The sequence below is a fragment of the Pseudophryne corroboree genome, chromosome 9 (assembly GCF_028390025.1).
Source record: "Pseudophryne corroboree isolate aPseCor3 chromosome 9, aPseCor3.hap2, whole genome shotgun sequence".
Taxonomy (NCBI): Eukaryota; Metazoa; Chordata; class Amphibia; order Anura; family Myobatrachidae; genus Pseudophryne; species Pseudophryne corroboree.
This window is the reverse complement of record NC_086452.1, coordinates 193,861,860-193,881,026: the sequence shown is the minus strand read 5'-3', so window position 1 is coordinate 193,881,026 and position 19,167 is coordinate 193,861,860. Positions and strand designations below refer to the sequence as shown.

Genomic DNA, 19,167 nt, shown 5'->3' with positions numbered 1-19,167 from the left:
GGGTCCTCTTATCCTTACACTTGGACCTCCTTGCACTTAGACTATTGGGGAATTGTTCTTCCTAGAAATCCTGCCCTGTTTTATATAACAAATATTACTAGAATGATTTGTGAAATCACAGAGGAACTTCAGGGATGGAAACACTTGACCTCTTCCATATGTGGGAAGAGCGTCTATCATCAATGTGATGACTTCTCTTCTATACCTTCTTCAATATCTGTTGCTCTTGCTCACCTTGAAAAATGTTTAGTATAAACTTTCTCCATTTTCTTACACCTGATCATGCCACTCAGTAAAACAGTTAGGGTCCTTAATAGATTGATTACAATTTAGCCTTCAAATATTTCCTCCACATTCAAGGCAGGAGAATCCCCCAAAAGTACATGATAACCCTCTCCTTCTGATAACCAGACATCTGACACATATTGCACTAAAAGGCTTGCTTTAATGCCCATAAATCAATCTACATCCCCTTCTTGAATAATATGGAGTGTCAAGATCGGGGGGATTCTTATCCCTCTCCTCCTTTTACTAACTTTTATGGGAGGACTTGGATCATGGTCATTTAGGGTAAGCGGCAGTAGCTGACCAATTTCCCACTCTCACTGTCTCCAATTTAGTTTGTGGTTTATCTAGATCATGCTCACTACTTATATTTAGTAAATATAACAAATTATTTCTTAATCTGTAACATAGGATCTATTTTATTACGTGATGCCATCGCTTAGCAACAGGAACGCTGTGTCATTAGCTGGCTGCTTCAGGCTACTGATCAGTCCTGGAGTGATAAAGTTTGCAGCACTGTGTCAGGTGCTGTAATCATGCAGGTTGAGTTCTCTGTGAATGGCAGCACTCAGCTGGTTCCAGTCAGCTAATCAGCTCCTTATAAATAGGATTTCTTTTTGCTCAGTCAGTGTTGGTGATCGCTTCATGCAGGCTGTGTCATTTGACCTGGGAAACTACTTGAAAGACTCTGTTAAGAACTTTGGAAAGACTCCATCTGGCAACCTCTGGGAAAATCTTGTCGATTTACAGCTTCAAGAAGGTCCTATGCCGATTCAGTCAGGAAAGATTCCAAAGCTAATCTTGGGAGAAAGTCGACACGTTTTTCATTGTTTTTTGGTGTGTATATAAACATAGGTTGACATGGACACCGTATAAGTCAGGAAAGATTCCAAAGCTAATCTTGAGAGAAAGATTCAAATGTGTTTCTGTGCTTGTATGAGAGATTCTACTAGGCGAACTTTGGGAAGGTCTGTTCTTGCCTAATCTGCTGGAGGATTCAGTCGTATTAACAGCTCCAGACAGGTCCAATGGATTCTGATCCAGAAGATCCCTTTTATTCTCTGGTAGAATGACTTATACCTGCCATTTCTGTGGTGAAAGATTCCATTTGGAAGGATTCTGGAAAGACCTTGTGCTGCGTGTCCATTGGAGGATCCTGTCATTACCATCTCCAGGAAGGTCTGGTGGATTCCTGTTCAGGGAGATTCTCAGAACACTCGGTGGAAAGATTCATCATGGTTCCAGTCCGTGTTTTGTCCAGATCACTCATGTCCGTGTCATCCATGTCTGTCCTGGGATTCCTGATGCCAGTCAAGCCAAGTCCTAGTTTATCTATTCCATTTGCCTTGCCATATCTTGTTATATCTGTACCGGCCATTGACTGATTCCGTGACTGTGCTTAGCCCTTCTGGCATATATCCTATTTACCACCTTGAGGGTAATCCTAGTTACTAGTTTTCAGTAGCACCTTCAGCAGCTGTATTGTGGTGTTTTCCTGCCATCTACCACCACCTAGCGGTTCTCTGTCTGTTGTATAAGTATCTACTGCCCGGCGGCAATAAAACCTGGGGGTGGCCGAAGTACCGGTGTGCCTGCTTGCACTAAGGGAACAACGGGTCATTGCTACAGGCAGAAGACCCTCCACTGAGGGGCTCTAGTTACTTATCTGCAGTACAGGGTTCCCAAACATTATCACCAACCCACATTACTGGTGTGAAGATGGAAGCCAGTGATCTAAGTCCAACGCAAGTGCTAGCGAACCAAATCAGGGCACTCTGAGGTAGTGCAGAGTTTAGATGCTCTCAAAGTTTAAGAGACCAAAATACAGGCTGCAACCCCTGTTCAGGTGTCGGTTCCCGAGCTGAAGGTACCTCTTCCTGATAGGTTTGAAGGGGACCCGAAAAATTTCATACATTTTAGGTAAACCTGCAAACTATATTTCAGGCTAAGACCAGTGTCTTCCGGCTCTGAGGTTCAATGGGTGGGTGTGGTCATGTTATTACGAGGTGCTCCACAGACCTGGGATTTTGGGTTGGATGCCCCAAGGATGACGTTACTTACTGCCCTTCTTCAAAGCTATAGGTCTATTATATGATGATCCTGACCATGCAGCAACTGCTGAAGCTAACCTTTGTGCCTTACGGCAGGGTGAAGGTACTGCACAGAGTTCAGGCACTGGGCTTCGGACTCAGGTTGGAATGATGCAGCTCTGAAAAGCCAATTTTGGCTGGGGTTGTTGGACCAGGTTAAAAGATATCCTGGTGTACCATCCAATCCATGAAACCCTGGATGCTATAATGCACTTAGCCATCAAGGTCCACAGGTGCATAAGGGAACGTGTCCAGGAGAAACAGGGTCACCCCACCGAACACCCACCTATGCCTCATATACCTCCAGAGGACACTATTGAGCCTATGCAGATTGAGGCTCACAGTTTGTCTGGTGCGGAGAGAGTTAGAAGGGCTGGTCTCTGCCTCTATTGTGGAGGTAGGGGACATATTGCCCAACTAAGCCGGGAAAAGCCAGAGTATAGGAAGAGTTTCGTCTAGGTACGTATCTATCCTCTTCTGTGGATTCATTTCTTGTATTGGCTAAACTGGAGGTTGAGGGAGATTCTGTCTCAGTCTCTGCCCTCGTGGACATTGAGGCAGGTGGTAATTTCCTGGACTTTGGCCTGGCCCACACCTTAAAAATTGCCCTGTCAAGATGGAAACTACAGTCTCAGTTTGTGGTCTGGACGGTAAACCCCTGTTGGATGGCAAGATCCAGTGGCGTACTCCACCAGTCCAACTTACTTTTGGGGTTTTACATTCTGAGACCATTAGTTTCTATCTTGTTCACTGCCCCTTGGTTCTTTGGTATTAGGATATCCTTGGCTCAGATGCCATAATCCTGCGTTTTCTTGGGTTACTGGTGAATTGCTGGAGTGGGGTTCTTTTTGCTCTGCCAACTGTCTAGCTAGGGTGAGTCCTCGTACCATTCAACCTGAACCTGTATTTGTCAACTCTGTCTGTTCGAATCAGGATAAGACCACTTTACCAACACAGTATCAAGAATATAGTGATGTATTTTCTAAAAAAAAAAAAATAGATGTTGATACCTTGCCTCCTCACCACCCTTAGGATAGCTCCATCGAGTTACTGCCAGGAGCACATCTGCCCAAAGGTCGTTTGTACTCCTCATCTATCCCTGAGACCCAGTCAATGGAGGAGTACATCCAGGAGAATTTAGAGAAAGGGTTCATTCGTCCTTCTAGATCCCCGTTGGGAGCAGGGTTCTTTTTTGTGGGCAAGAAGGATGGTGGGTTGAGGCCTTGCATTGACTTTAGGGAACTTATCACGGTGAAGAACACCTACCCTTTACCCTTGATTTCTGTCCAGTTCGATCAGCTCAGAGGGGCAGTGATATTTTCTAAAACTGATCTCAGAAGGGCTTATAATTTGATTCGTATAAAAGAGGGTGATGAATGGAAGATGGCTTTTAACTCATTCTGGGCACTATGAGTACCTAGTTATGCCGTTTGGGTTATCTAACACTCCAGCTGGCTTCTAAGACTTCATTAATGATGTACTAGGTAGATTTGTGGTAGTCTATCTGGATGATATCTTGATCTACTCCACTTTCATCTCGCAGCATAGAGTTCAGGTCAAGGCTGTGTTGCAGAAACTCAGGGAACACCAGCTCTATGCTAAACTTGAGTAGTGTGAGTTTGAGGTCCTTAAGATATCATTCCTTGGGTACATAATTTCTCCCGAAGGCTTTGCTATGGACCCAGTCAGTCAAAGTTCAGGCCATCCAGGACTGGGTTCGTCCAGTAAACCTTAAGGCTGTGCAGCATTTCCTAGGGTTTGCAAATTATTACAGAAGGTTTATCCATATGTTCTCGGATATTGTTGCTCCTATTGTAGCCCTCACAAAGAAAGGAGCTGATCCTGGGGTTTGGTCAACTGAAGCACTGCAAGCCTTTGAGAGTCTAAAACAGTGTTTTATTTCTGATCCAGTTCTCAGGCACCCTAATCCAGACTTACCATTCATTGTGGAAGTGGATGCATCTGAGGTTGGAGTAGGAGCCGTACTCTCACAAGAGAAACCAGGGGAACGCAAATTACATCCTTGTTCGTTCCTCTCTAGGACATTTAATTCCACTGAGGCCAATTATGACATCGGCAACAGGGAGTTATTAGCCGTCAAATAGGCATTCAAGGAATGTCGGCATTGGTTAGAGGGGGCTAAGCACAAAGTCACTGTCATTACGGACCATAAAAACCTCCTCTATATTAAAGGCAGCTCGGAGACTTAATTCCAGACAGGCACAATGGGCATTATTCTTTACCTGGTTTGATTTCACAATCACCTTTCGACCAGGCCATAAGAAGATCAAGGCAGATGTGCTGTCATGCAGTTTTCTGGGCGAACACCAGATAGAAATCACTCCTCTGCCCATTCTCCCTTCTTCTCATATCTGTTTGGGAATCACTCAGACTTATCTCAGATTCAGGCTGCACAATCCTAGGCTCCAATTGAGATTCCAGTGGGGCGCTTATTTGTGCCTTCGTTTCTGAGAAGAACAGTTATAGCAGAGTTCCACAAGATAACGACAGCGGGACATCCAGGAGTAGCCAAGACTTTGGAGTTATTGTCCCGTGTGGTATGGTGGTCAACCTTGTCAAGAGACACCAAGGAATTTGTGAAGATCTGCCGAGTCTGTGCCCAACACAAATCTGCTCTGTGTCTTCCTTCTGGTCAGCTGATGCCATTAAAGATTCCAAAGAGACCCTGGACACACATCTCAATGGACTTCGTGGTGAAGTTACCAAAGTCCTTGAGTTGTAACACCATCTGGGTCGTGGTGGACCGTTTCAGCAAAATGGCCCACTTCGTACTCCTGTCAAAACTACCATCTGCCCGGGAACTAGCCTCATTCATTAGGCATATTTTCAGGCTCCATGGCCTTCCTGTTAATATTGTCTCTGACAGAGACTGTCAGTTTGTGCCACAGTTTTGGAGGTCGTTCTGTTGCCAGTTGGAAATCAAACTAAGCCTGTCATAAGCATACTATCCACAGTCGAATGGGCATACGGAGAGGGTCAACCAAGTTCTGGAGCAGTATCTCTGTTGCAACTCTTCACTACTCCAGAACAACTGGGTGGAGAACCTACTCTTTGCAGAGTTTGCATATAACAACGCCAGGCAGACTTCGTCGGGCTGTTCTCCATTCCAGTGAGTGTTTAGGTTCAATCCCAACGCTAAATGTCTTCGCGGATGACACTCCCACACCTAGGTCCCTTCTGCATTTTCTTGCCTTGTGGGGGGGAAGGGTTCACTGTTATGTGCGGCCGTCGCTTAGCAACAGGAAAACAGGAACGCTGTGTCATTAGCTGGCTGCTTCAGGCTACTGATCAGTCCTGGAGTGAAAGTATGCAGAACTGTCAGGTGCTGTAATCATGCAGGTTGAGTTCTCTGTGGATGGCAGCACTCAGCTGGTTCCAGTCAGCTAATCAGCTCCTTATAAATAGGATTTTTCTCATACGTCCTAGAGGATGCTGGGGACACTTCAAGAACCATGGGGTATAGATGGGAACCGCAGGAGACAAGGGCACTTTAAGACTTTTAAGGGGTGTGAACTGGCTCCTCCCTCTAATCCCCTCCTCCAGACTCCAGTTTAGTTTAGAATCTGTGCCCAGGCAGACTGGATGCACACTGACGAGCTTTCCTGAGTTTCTCGGAAAAGACTATGGCCCTCATTCCGAGTTGTTCGCTCGGTATTTTTCATCGCATCGCAGTGAAAATCCGCTTAGTACGCATGCGCAATGTTCGCACTGCGACTGCGCCAAGTAACTTTACTATGAAGAAAGTATTTTTACTCACGGCTTTTTCTTCGCTCCGGCGATCGTAATGTGATTGACAGGAAATGGGTGTTACTGGGCGGAAACACGGCGTTTCAGGGGCGTGTGGCTGAAAACGCTACCGTTTCCGGAAAAAACGCAGGAGTGGCCGGGGAAACGGTGGGAGTGCCTGGGCGAACGCTGGGTGTGTTTGTGACGTCAACCAGGAACGACAAGCACTGAAATGATCGCACAGGCAGAGTAAGTCTGGAGCTACTCTGAAACTGCTAAGTAGTTAGTAATCGCAATATTGCGAATACATCGGTCGCAATTTTAAGAAGCTAAGATTCACTCCCAGTAGGCGGCGGCTTAGCGTGTGTAACTCTGCTAAATTCGCCTTGCGACCGATCAACTCGGAATGAGGGCCAATGTTAGGTTTTTTATTTTCAGGGAGATTGCTGGCAACAATCTCCCTGCATCGTGGGACTTAGGGGAGAGAAGTCAGACCTACTTCTAGTGAGTTTAAAGGCTCTGCTTCTTGGCTACAGGACACCATTAGCTCCTGAGGGTTTGGAACAGTATGTACGCCTAGGGGTTCACTCCCAGAGCCCGCCGTCACCCCCCTTGCAGAACAGAAGTCAGTAGACAGGTGAGTAGAAGAAGATAGAAGACTTCAGTGATGGCTTCTGAGGTACCGCACAGCGATCGCGCTGCGCGCCATGCTCCCCCACACACAGCGGCACTGCAGGGTGAAGGGCGCGCTAGGGGGGTGCCCTGGGCAGCATAAAGTCCTCTTTTCTGGCTGGCAATGTGAAATTAGAGTGCCTTGTCACTAAATTCTTCCCCCGCCAGCAATTTTTGTTTTAAAAAAAAGAGCGGGCTGAAGCGCGCCATGTAGGGAGCGGGGCTTAGCCCGCACAGCTCTCATCAGTGCCATTTTCTCTCCGGAGCTGCAGAGACGCTGGTCCTTCCTCACCACTGCTATAGACAAGTAACAGGGTGCAAAACAGGGGGGTGGTGGTGGGGGGGGGGGGTGCACAGCAAATTTGGTGCTAAATTTAGTGTTTATAAAGCACTGCAGGGTCTGAGGCATTATATATTAAAGTTTCAGAACCGGGACAGGCGCTGGGTTGTGAGCTGGCAATCTCACTCTGTGTTTCTCCGACAGGCTTTACGGTGGGTCTGTTCCCCTTTTGGCCCAGGGTGTCGAAACAGGTGTGTCGGTATGTCTGAGGCGGAGTGCTCTTCCCAGGAGGAGACTGTGTTAGGGGCAGAAACAGCTGTGGGAGTGACCCTGTCGGCACCGCCGACTCCTGACTGGGTAAAGGTGTTGAATGCTTTGAATGCTAACGTGGCTCTTATTAATAAGAGATTAGATAAATCTGAGTCTCAGAACCAGGTATGGCAAAAGTCTGTGGATGAAGTGTTATCACAGGTCCAGACCCCCTCGGGGTCACATAAACGTTCGTTTGCTCAATTTGCGGACACCGATACCGACACGGACACTGACTCCAGTGTCGACTATAGTGATACCAGATTAGACCCAAAATTGGCAAAGAGCATTCAGTACATGATTGTGGCAATAAAATATGTGTTGCATATCTCCGTGGACCCTGCGGTTCCTGATACTAGGGTCTGTATGTATAAGGGAAAGAAACCTGAGGTAACGTTTACTCCCTCTCATGAACTGAATGCGCTTTTTGAAAAAATGTGGGAAAATCTTGACAAAAAGTTTCTGATTCCCAAAAGGATTCAAATGGCGTATCCATTCCCCTCTGGGGATAGAGAAAAGTGGGAGTCACCTCCCATTGTGGACAAGGCATTATCAAGGTTGTCTAAAAAGGTGGCTTTACTGTCTCCTGACATGGCAGCCCTTAAGGATACTGCGGATCGTAGACCGGAAAATACGCTGAAATCCATTTACGTCACCACAGGTACACTACTCAGACCAGCTATTGCATCTGCGTGGGTGAGTAGTGCTATCGAAAAATGGGCAGATAACTTGTCATCTGATATAGATACTAGGGATGAGCGGGTTCGGTTCCTCTGAATCCGAACCCGCCCGAACTTCAGCTTTTTTCCACGGGTCCGAGCAGGCTCGGATCCTCCCGCCTTGCTCGGTTAACCCGAGCACGCCCGAACGTCGTCATCCCGCTGTCGGATTCTCGCGAGACTCGGATTCTATATAAGGAGCCGTGCGTCGCCGCCATTTTCACACGTGCATTGAGAGTCATAGGGAGAGGACGTGGCTGGCGTCCTCTCCGTTTAGAGAAGAGAGAGACACAGTATTTTGGGGAGCATTATTAGGAGGAGTACTACTATACTGTATACTACTTGCTGAAGTGATATTTATAGAGTCATAGGGAGAGGACGTGGCTGGCGTCCTCTCCGTTTAGAGAAGAGAGAGACACAGTATACTATTTTGGGGAGCATTATTAGGAGGAGTACTACTATACTGTATACTACTCTACTACTTGCTGAAGTGATATTTATAGAGTCATAGGGAGAGGACGTGGCTGGCGTCCTCTCCGTTTAGAGAAGAGAGAGACACAGTATTTTGGGGAGCATTATTAGGAGGAGTACTACTATACTGTATACTACTATACTACTTGCTGAAGTGATATTTATAGAGTCATAGGGAGAGGACGTGGCTGGCGTCCTCTCCATTTAGAGAAGAGAGAGACACAGTATACTATTTTGGGGAGCATTATTAGGAGGAGTACTACTATACTGTATACTACTCTACTACTTGCTGAAGTGATATTTATAGAGTCATAGGGAGAGGACGTGGCTGGCGTCCTCTCCATTTAGAGAAGAGAGAGACAGTATTTTGGGGAGCATTATTAGGAGGAGTACTACTATACTGTATACTACTCTACTACTTGCTGAAGTGATATTTATAGAGTCATAGGGAGAGGACGTGGCTGGCGTCCTCTCCGTTTAGAGAAGAGAGACAGTATTTTGGGGAGCATTATTAGGAGGAGTACTACTATACTGTATACTACTATACTACTTGCTGAAGTGATATTTATAGATTAGATAGTGTGACTGTAAGTGTATTATCTGACTTGTGGGGGAGACACAGACTCTAACTGCTCCCCACTGTCAGAGAGCAGGACTCAGGAGTACATATAACGTACAGTGCACACTTTTGCTGCCAGAGTCAGTGCCACACTGCCATTGTTGTGACCACACTGACCACCAGTATAATAATATATTTTGTGATTGTCTGCTTAGGACTCGGAGTACTAGTTGCAAGTTGCAACGTGACCTGACCACCAGTTTAATAATCAATCACCACCAGTTTAATATATATATATAATTGTATATAATATATATATATATATATATATATTATATATATAATATATATATATATATATATATGTATATATATATATATATATATATAATATTGTATACCACCTACCCGTGGGTTTTTTTTTTCTTTCTTCTTTGTACATACTACTATAGTATAGTAGCTTACTGTAGCAGTCTGCGGTGCTGCTGAGCTGACAGTGTCCAGCAGGTCCGTCATCAGTCATCATTACCAATACCTAATAAATATATTATCTACCTGTCCGGCTGCAGTACTAGTGATATTATATATACATACATATATATATTGATTTCATCTCATTATCAATCATCCAGTCTATATTAGCAGCAGACACAGTACGGTAGTCCACGGCTGTAGCTACCTCTGTGTCGGCACTCGGCAGTCCATCCATAATTGTATACTAGTATCCATCCATCTCCATTGTTTACCTGAGGTGCCTTTTAGTTGTGCCTATTAAAATATGGAGAACAAAAATGTTGAGGTTCCAAAATTAGGGAAAGATCAAGATCCACTTCCACCTCGTGCTGAAGCTGCTGCCACTAGTCATGGCCGAGACGATGAAATGCCAGCAACGTCGTCTGCCAAGGCCGATGCCCAATGGCATAGTACAGAGCGCGTCATGTGCTGTTTGGGGAGGGTTTTTTGGAAGGGACATCCTGCGTGACACTGCAGTGACACTCCTAGATGGGCCCGGTGTTTGTGTCGGCCACTAGGGTCGCTTATCTTACTCACACAGCTACCTCATTGCGCCTCTTTTTTTCTTTGCGTCATGTGCTGTTTGGGGAGTGTTTTTTGGAAGGGCCATCCTGCGTGACACTGCAGTGACACTCCTAGATGGGCCCGGTGTTTGTGTCGGCCACTAGGGTCGCTTAGCTTAGTCATCCAGCGACCTAGGTGCAAATTTTAGGACTAAAAATAATATTGTGAGGTGTGAGGTATTCAGAATAGACTGAAAATGAGTGTAAATTATGGTTTTTGAGGTTAATAATACTTTGGGATCAAAATGACCCCCAAATTCTATGATTTAAGCAGTTTTTTTAGTGTTTTTTGAAAAAAACATTTGAATCCAAAACACACCCGAATCCGACAAAAAAAATTCGGTGAGGTTTTGCCAAAACGCGGTCGAACCCAAAACACGGCCGCGGAACCGAACCCAAAACCCGAAAAATTTCCGGCGCTCATCTCTAATAGATACCCTGGACAGGGATACCATCCTTTTAACGCTGGGTTATATCAGAGACGCAGCAGCCTACCTAAAGGAAGCGGCGAGTGAGTCTTACATCAGTAGTAGGGAAATTGATGGAAACACTCTTAAAAGAAAGAGTTGTAGATTATCTCAAATCCGGCAATTTACTGGATCCCAAACAGCATGGATTCACTGGGGGGAGATCATGTCAAACAAATCTTATTGACTTTTTTGATTGTGTGACTAAAGTGATGGATAAAGGTGGAGCCATGGATATAGCTTATCTAGACTTTAGTAAGGCTTTTGACACAGTACCACATCGCAGACTGCTAAATAAACTTGAAAGTTTGGGATTGGATATTAGGATTATTGAATGGATAAGATCTTGGTTGAAGGATAGAAAACAGAGAGTTGTGGTAAATGGAGTGCATTCACAGGAGGGAAATGTTACCAGTGGAGTACCCCAGGGATCTGTACTTGGACCAGTGCTTTTTAATATCTTTATTGGTGACATTGCAAATGGCATTAAAGGGAAAGTATGCCTTTTTGCAGATGACACAAAGGTATGCAACAGGGTAGACACACTAGGTGGGGTAAAACAAATGATTGAGGATCTAGGTAGACTAGAGGAATGGTCAAGAGTCTGGCAATTACAGTTTAATGCCAAAAAATGCAAAATCATGCACTTGGGTCTCAAAAATCCTAAAGCTAAATACAGTATTAATGGCACTATACTGGAAACTACTGAGGAGGAAAGGGATCTAGGAGTCACTATTTCAGATGACTTAAAAGCAGGTAAGCAATGTAACAAGGCAATGAGGAAGGCTAGTCAGATGCTTGGCTGCATTGGGAGAGGAATCAGCAGCAGAAAGAAAGAAGTAATAATGCCACTGTATAGGTCATTGGTACGGCCTCATCTAGAATACTGTATTCAGTTCTGGAGGCCATATCATCAAAAGGATATTAATACATTAGAAACTGTACAAAGGAGGGCAACTAAAATGGTGCATGGCCTACATCACAAAACATACCCAGAAAGACTAAGAAGTCTCAATATGTATAGTTTGGAGCAGAGAAGGGAAAGGGGGGACATGATAGAAACTTTCAAATATATCAAGGGTTTTAACAAAGTCCAGGAGGGAAACATTCTCCAAATGAAGAGAAGCAATAGGACACGAGGACATGCACTGAGACTGGAGGGGGGGAGGTTCAGGGGAAATTTGCGGAAAAATTATTTCACAGAAAGGGTAGTGGACAAGTGGAATAGCCTCCCATCAGAGGTGGTAGAGGCTAAGACAGTAGAGCAATTTAAACATGCATGGGATAGACATAAGGGTATCCTTAAAAAGAAATAAGGATCAAATAAGGTTAGTTATAAAAAAAATAAAATAAGGGGCAGACTAGATGGGCTAAGTGGTTCTTATCTGCCGACAAATTCTATGTTTCTATGTTTCTAGATATTGGCCTCTTGGGATCAAGGGCCAATGCCATGGCAGTCTCAGCAAGGAGAGCATTGTGAATTCATCAATGGAATGCTGATGCTGACTCTAAGAAAGCTATGGAGTCTCTACCGTATAAAGGTGGTGTATTGTTTGGTGAAGGTCTAGCTGAGCTGGTATCTACGGCTACCGAGGGTAAGTCGTCTTTTTTACCTTATGTCACTCCACAACAAAAGGAAGCGCACCACTTGCAGATGCAGTCCTTTTGGCCGAATAAATACAAAAAAGGCCGAGGTTATTCCTTCCTTGCTAACAGAGGAATAGGCAGAGGTAAAAGATCTCCGGCCGTGGCAAGTTCTCAGGAGCAGAAGTCCTCCCCGGCTTCTGCCAAAATCCACCGCATGACGCTGGGGCTCCTCTGCGGGAGTCCGCACTGGTGGGGGCATGTCTCAAGCTCTTCAGTCATTTCTGGGTTAATTCGGCCCTAGACCCGTTGATTTTAGAAATAGTGTCCCAGGGGTACAAACTGGAGCTTCAAGACGTTCCCCTTCTACGTTTTTTCAAATCAGCCTTACCAGCTTCTCTTCCAAACAGGGAGGTAGTATGCGATGCAATACAAAAGTTGTATCTAAATCAAGTCAGGGAGAAGACTTTTATTCAAGCCTGTTTGTGGTCCCGAAGCCAGACGACCACAAATTCTGAACCAATTCTGAACCTAAAGTCCCTCAATCTTTACCTGAGAAAATTCAAATTCAAGATGGAATCTCTCCGAGCAGTGATCTCCAGTCTCGAGGAAGGGGACTTCATGGAGTCGGTCGACATAAAGGATGCCTACTTACACATCCCCATATATCCTCCGCCTCAGGCTTACCAGAGGTTTGCTACTCAGGATTGTCATTACCAATTTCAGACGTTGCCGTTTGGTCTGTCCACGGCTCCGAGGATTTTCACCAAGGTAATGGCGGAAATGATGGTCCTCCTTCGCAGGCAAGGAATCACGATTATCTCGTACCTGGACGATCTCCTGAAAAAGGCGAGATCCAAAGCCAAGCTGGAGCAGGACAATGCACTCTCCCTGACAGTGCTGCAACAACATGGTTGGCTCCTAAACCTGCCGAAGTCACAACTGAATCCGACGAAGCGGCTGTTTTAGGGAATGATTCTGGACACGGAATTACAGAGAGTTTTTCTTCCAGAAGAGAAGGCTCTGGAAATTCAGAGTTTGGTAAAACAAATTCTGAAACCAGCGAGAGTATCAATTCATCAATGCACTCAGTTGCTGGGGAAGATGGTGGCGGCCTACGAGGCCATTCAGTTTGGCAGATTCCATGCCATAGTGTTTCAGTGGGACCTGTTGGACAAGTGGTCCAGATCCCACCTGCACATGCACCGGAAAATAGTCCTATCCTCCAAGACCAGAATCTCACTCCTGTGGTGGCTGCACAGCTCTCACCTCCTAGAGCAGAGGTTCTCAAACTCGGTCCTCGGGGGCACACACAGTGCATGTTTTGCAGGTAACCCAGCAGGTGCACAGGTGTATTAATTACTCACTGACACATTTTAAAAGGTCCACAGGTGGAGCTAATTATTTCACTTGCGATTCTGTGAGGAGACCTGCAAAACATGCACTGTGTGTGCCCCCGAGGACAGAGTTTGAGAACCTCTGTCCTAGATGGACGCAGGTTCGGGATCCAGGACTGGATCCTAGTAACCACGGATGTGAGTTTCCGAGGCTGGGGAGCAGTCACACATGGGGAAACCTTCCAGGGAAGATGGTCAAGCCTGGAAGTTCGTCTACACATAAACGTTCTGGAGTTAAGGGCCATTTACAACGGCCTTCTTCAAGCAGAACGTCTTCTTCGCAACCTGCCCGTCCTAATACAATCAGACAATATAACAGCAGTAGCGCACATAAACCGCCAGGGCGGAACAAATAGCAGGGCGGCAATGGCCGAGGCCACAAAAGTTCTCCGCTAGGCAGAAAGACATACAAGCGCTCTGTCGGCAGTCTTCATTCCAGGAGTGGACAATTGGGAAGCAGACTTCCTCAGCAGACACGATCTCCATCCAGGAGAGTGGAGTCTTCATCAAGAGGTCTTCACAGAAGTGACAAGTCTTTGGGGAATTCCTCAAATAGACATGATGGCGTCTCGCATCAACAAGAAACTTCAGAGATATTGTTCCAGGTCGAGTGACCCTCAAGCAATAGCGGTGGACGCGCTGGTAACACCATGGGTGTTTCAGTCGGTGTACGTGTTTCCTCCGCTTCCACTCATTCCAAAGGTGCTAAAGATCATAAGAAGAACAAAGGTTAATACCTACCGGTAAATCCTTTTCTCTTAGTCCGTAGAGGATGCTGGGCTCCCGTCCCAGTGCGGACTCTATCTGCAGTTATTAGTTATGTTTACACACAGGTTGTGTTATGTTGTAGTCAGCCTGTTGCTGGTGTTGTTCATGCCGTTGACTGGAGTTTTGTTAAATGCCATGTTGTACGGCGTGTTTGAGGTGTGAGCTGGTATGTGTCCCACCTTAATTATATACAAATCCTTTCCTCGAAATGTCCGTCTCTCTGGGCACAGTTCCTATAACTGGAGTCTGGAGGAGGGGCATAGAGGGAGGAGCCAGTTCACACCCCTTAAGTCTTAAAGTGCCCATGTCTCCTGCGGATCCCGTCCATACCCCATGGTTCTTGAAGTGTCCCCAGCATCCTCTACGGACTAAGAGAAAAGGATTTACCGGTAGGTATTAAAATCCTATTTTTTTTGCTCAGTCAGTGTTGGTGATAGCTTCATGTAGGCTGTGTCATTTGACCTGGGAAACTACTTGAAAGACTCTGTTAAGAACTTTGGAAAGACTCCATCTGGCAACCTCTGGGAAAATCTTGTCGATTTACAGCTCCAAGAAGGTCCCATGCTGATTCAGTCAGGAAAAATGCCAAAGCTAATCTTGGGAGATAGTCGACATGTTTTTCATTGTTTTTTGGTGTGTATGTAAACATAGGTTGACATGGACACTGTATAAGTATACCGCATCCCCTCACATGGCACGCTGCACTTGCCATGCTTTGGGCACGGTGCCTCGCTGCGCTCGGCACTCTATTATATTTCCCCTCCAGGTCCACTGGGATGTTAAAGTATGAACAAGTCAGTTTCAATAAAAAAATAAAATCATCATGAAAAACTCATGTCGACTTTTTGACTTGTCGACATTTTAAATGTTGGTATTTTGACCTGGTCAACATTTTAAATGCCTGTATTTGGACCATGTCAGGATTTTGACAATCGGTCATTGGTTGTCGGGATTTTGATTGTAGGTAAATTGACCGCATCCCCTACAGATGCCCCAGATGTGGTAGAGATGAAGCAGGTCTTTACCATTGATGGGAGTGTCTAGTGGATCAGGGATTTGGAGGAGGGAAAGGTGGGCGGCTGAAGTCACTTAGTCAATGATGTTCCATTCACTCAGGAGAAGGCCATCCTTACCCAAGGTAGCAGAAAATGGTTATTGGTATTGAGTGTGGCAACGGAGATTACCATACTACAAAAATAGATACACCCCACTCCTAATAACTTCAGATTGTATAAAGAAAAACTCCACTTTATTTTTCATATGGATTGGGTGAATTTGACATTTGATAAGGAGGAGAGAGTTGCATTATTCTTTAATACATGAGAAAGTTAGATCTTCACTTTACCAACTTTGGGCCTAATTCAGATCTGATCGCAGCAGCAAATTTGTTTAGCTAATCGGCAAAACCATGTGCACTGCAGGTGGGGCAGATATAACATGTGCAGAGAGTTAGATTTGGGTGGGGTGTGTTCAAACTGAAATTTAAATAGCAGTGTAAAAATAAAGCAGCCATTACCCGGCACAGAAACAATATAACCCGCCCAAATCTAACTCTCTCTGCACGTTATATCTGCTGCAATCAGATCTGAATTACCCCCTTTGATGCAATCTCCGATCTATCATAGAATGTGCCTGACTCAATAGTATGAGACTTGTGCTCTTCTTGTTGAACCTTCCATTATTTTGGCTGAAGAGTGAGCACTGAGACTTCTTCCTTGGCAAACTTTTATACTTAGCTTTGGATCCAGCATTACTTAAATGGCATTATAAAAGCAGGCTGCATTATATAATAGTTTCTGAATCAACTACTGTATATCCTATGCATTAACACAATGTATTAACTATATAGAGTTGATTTCATTATGCGATATCCTTCATGTACAGTATATTTCTTTGGATTATGAAAGCTGTTTGTTTATTTTACGGTGTCTATTTCATTATGTGATGCTCTGCATGTATATTTTGGGGGGATTTTGTAGGATGCTTTTGCCTCAATAAAAAAAATAATCTTGGAAATAAAATAAACACATGGTAGGTATGATAGTATATGCATAACGGACAATTTTGCTAAACAAAAAAACACACACACACACACGCACACACACACACCCATAAGCAGCCAAAGAGGGTGAATTAGTTAATTGCTTTCTGCTAAACATTCATTATTTCTGATAAATACTGCCTATTACTACAGTTAATGGGGCAGGGCTAGAAGAGGGATCAATGCCACCCTAGCCCCCTAAACATATGATGTCATGATGTCATGACATCACAACTAGGGGATGGGAACCATAGGTCTGGGAAGTAGAGAGCACTGTCCGAACCTTAAGGACACTCTTGGCACTTCCACAGGCTACCTGCCAGAACGTCCCTTTGATGCTGCAGGCAGCTCTGAAGAAGTGCTACTGGATGCAGGGTGTAATTCTAGGTCTCTGCAAGCTCCTGAAGTCCTGGGCAATGGCACTGATGATGTACATCTAGTTAATGAACTGAATGGGGGTATTATAAAGCAGTACTCCTGATCTTCTTACTAGCACTGGCATTTCTATAATGGGTGCAGTGTGTATGGTGCACACGGGCCCCCAAGTCCAGAGGGGGCCCACACTGCACTTTTTTTTTTTTTTATAATACTCACCCCTCCAGAGTCCCACACAGACGTTACAGGCGCTGTTAAAACCCTGTGAAAATGGCGTTCTGCACATGCGCAGTAGAAAAATCACTGGGAAAATGTCTGCCGCGTAATTATCCCAGAGATCTGCGCATGTGCAGTAGAGTCTGAGCCCTCTAGAGCTCAGACTCTACAGTTCTCCTGCAGAGAGGAGGGGGCCCATACGGAGTAGGCAGCACACAGGCCTCCTCCTCTCTTAAAGAGCCCCTGCTTACTAGCTATTACTTTATGAGGCACAGCAGCTTGGTGTGCCCCACAGCACAGGGCTTCTTATTATGCATTCGTAGTTGAAAGTGTGTGAAGAGAAAAGGAAGGATAAGACTAGAACACATTATTTCATATTGGTTTCTCTCTACAGTTCTACATACACTTGGTGGTGCCATACAAATAATGGGGAAATAAAATACAAACCTCTGACTTCATTGTCTTTCAGTTTTATATTGTGAAGTTATGCATTTCATGTGGTCTTGCACTGCTTGCATGAATACCACAGATGCTTCTCTCTACACATGGCAAATCATGCTGATAAAAGGTTAAGGGGCATATTCATTATGAAAAAAATTGTGCAATGAGAATTTTTAGTTTTCAATTCTCATTGTATTCTCTCACAATTTTTTCAGTATTCAATATGTCTCTGTGGATAAAGTGGTCCAGTGCTGGGACGGTGCGTCCACTCCCAGTGCCGGGCGGGCAGCAGAGTGCAGGGGACCTGTGTCCCCTGCGGGACACAGCAGAGGACAGCACTGGGATCAGGTGTCTGATCTCAGCGTTGGTGCAGCAGCAGCGGCGGGTGTCCAGAGCCGGGACCATCTATTGGTTCCCGGCACTGGTCGTTCAGCGGCACCTGGCAGCTGCGTTTTAAACTTGGCGTCCTCCGTGAGCCAATCTGCGTTCTCTGCGCCGCACCTGGCCCCGCACCCAGCGAGTGGCGTCAGACGCCGCCGGGACCAGGAAGAAGCAGGCCACGCAGAAGAGTGGTGAAGAGACGAGTGGTGAAGAAACGGGCAGCGCAAGAAGAAAAAACAGAAGATGCTGCGGGAAGAGCTCCGGTGGCCGCGGAAGAGGCCAGAAGATGCCGGGCTCCTGAAAAGCAGATGTCCAGCGGCAGCTGGACGCGAAAAAGAGGCGGCGGCGCTGCTGGCCAGGACGGGCCAGCGGCAGAAGAGCCCATCCAGGACTGAGAAGCGCTGCAGTGGTGGGAAGAAATAGAGCTGGAAAGTTGCCCACTGCAGCCTTCTCCACCGTAAGGTAGGCCCTTGTAAGGACCTACACAGATCCTCCCTAGGCCACCAGGAATCGGGCATTAGGCCTGTGGGCATAGTCAGGCCACTGGCCTGTGACGCAGTAGGCAGGCAATAGGCCGGTGGCTAATCCCAGGCATTAGACCTGTCCCCATGTAGAAGGCATTAGGCCCTGAAGTGCGGCCCCTTAGGTATATAAGGTGACTCTGGGTATTAGGCCGAGTCACTCCACTGGCCACATGTAGGCAGGCACTAGGCCTGTGGGTGAAGTCAAGCCTCTGGCCTGTGCGCAGTTAGGGGGCGCTAGGCCTAGTTAACAAGTGCTCCCCCCATTAGGTGAATAAGGGTGGTACTGGGCGCTGGGCCCAGGCCACCGCAACGTGCCCAAAGTAGGCAGGCCCGTAGGCCTGAGCCGCATACAAGGAGTGACGCTGGGCATTAGGCCTGGGTCACTGTAAGTAATCTAAAGTAAGTTTTCACCTGTGTGGAGGAGCGTTCCAGCTCCACACATGTAGCCCCAACAGCTTAAGGAGATAGGGATTGAAAGGGAGAGGACGTTGGTTTTTCTTGTACTGCGTTATGACATGTGCGGTTTTCCCGTGCAGGGTAAAGTTTGTGCATAGTTTGTGTTGCACCACACACCCCTGAGCTAGTTTGAGGGCTATGTTAATGAAGCTAGTGTAGCGGACGCACACTAGGTTAGCTTTTGGCCCTGCACGGCTGTTTTTGCCTCCTTACAGGGACCTGTAAGTGGAGAAGATCAGAGTACAAGTTTGGCAATGGTGAGCATCATCTGTGTGTGTCTGTCCCTGTGTCCGTCTGTCCCCTGAGCAC

General features: G+C 45.9%; 1 protein-coding gene across 4 annotated transcripts in view; it reads right to left on the bottom strand.

The window, feature by feature from the left end:
• Positions 1-19,167, bottom strand: part of LOC134957844 (putative ferric-chelate reductase 1) — a 265,125-nt gene that overhangs the window by 203,588 nt on the left and 42,370 nt on the right. The gene's annotated exons all lie outside the window — the stretch shown is intronic.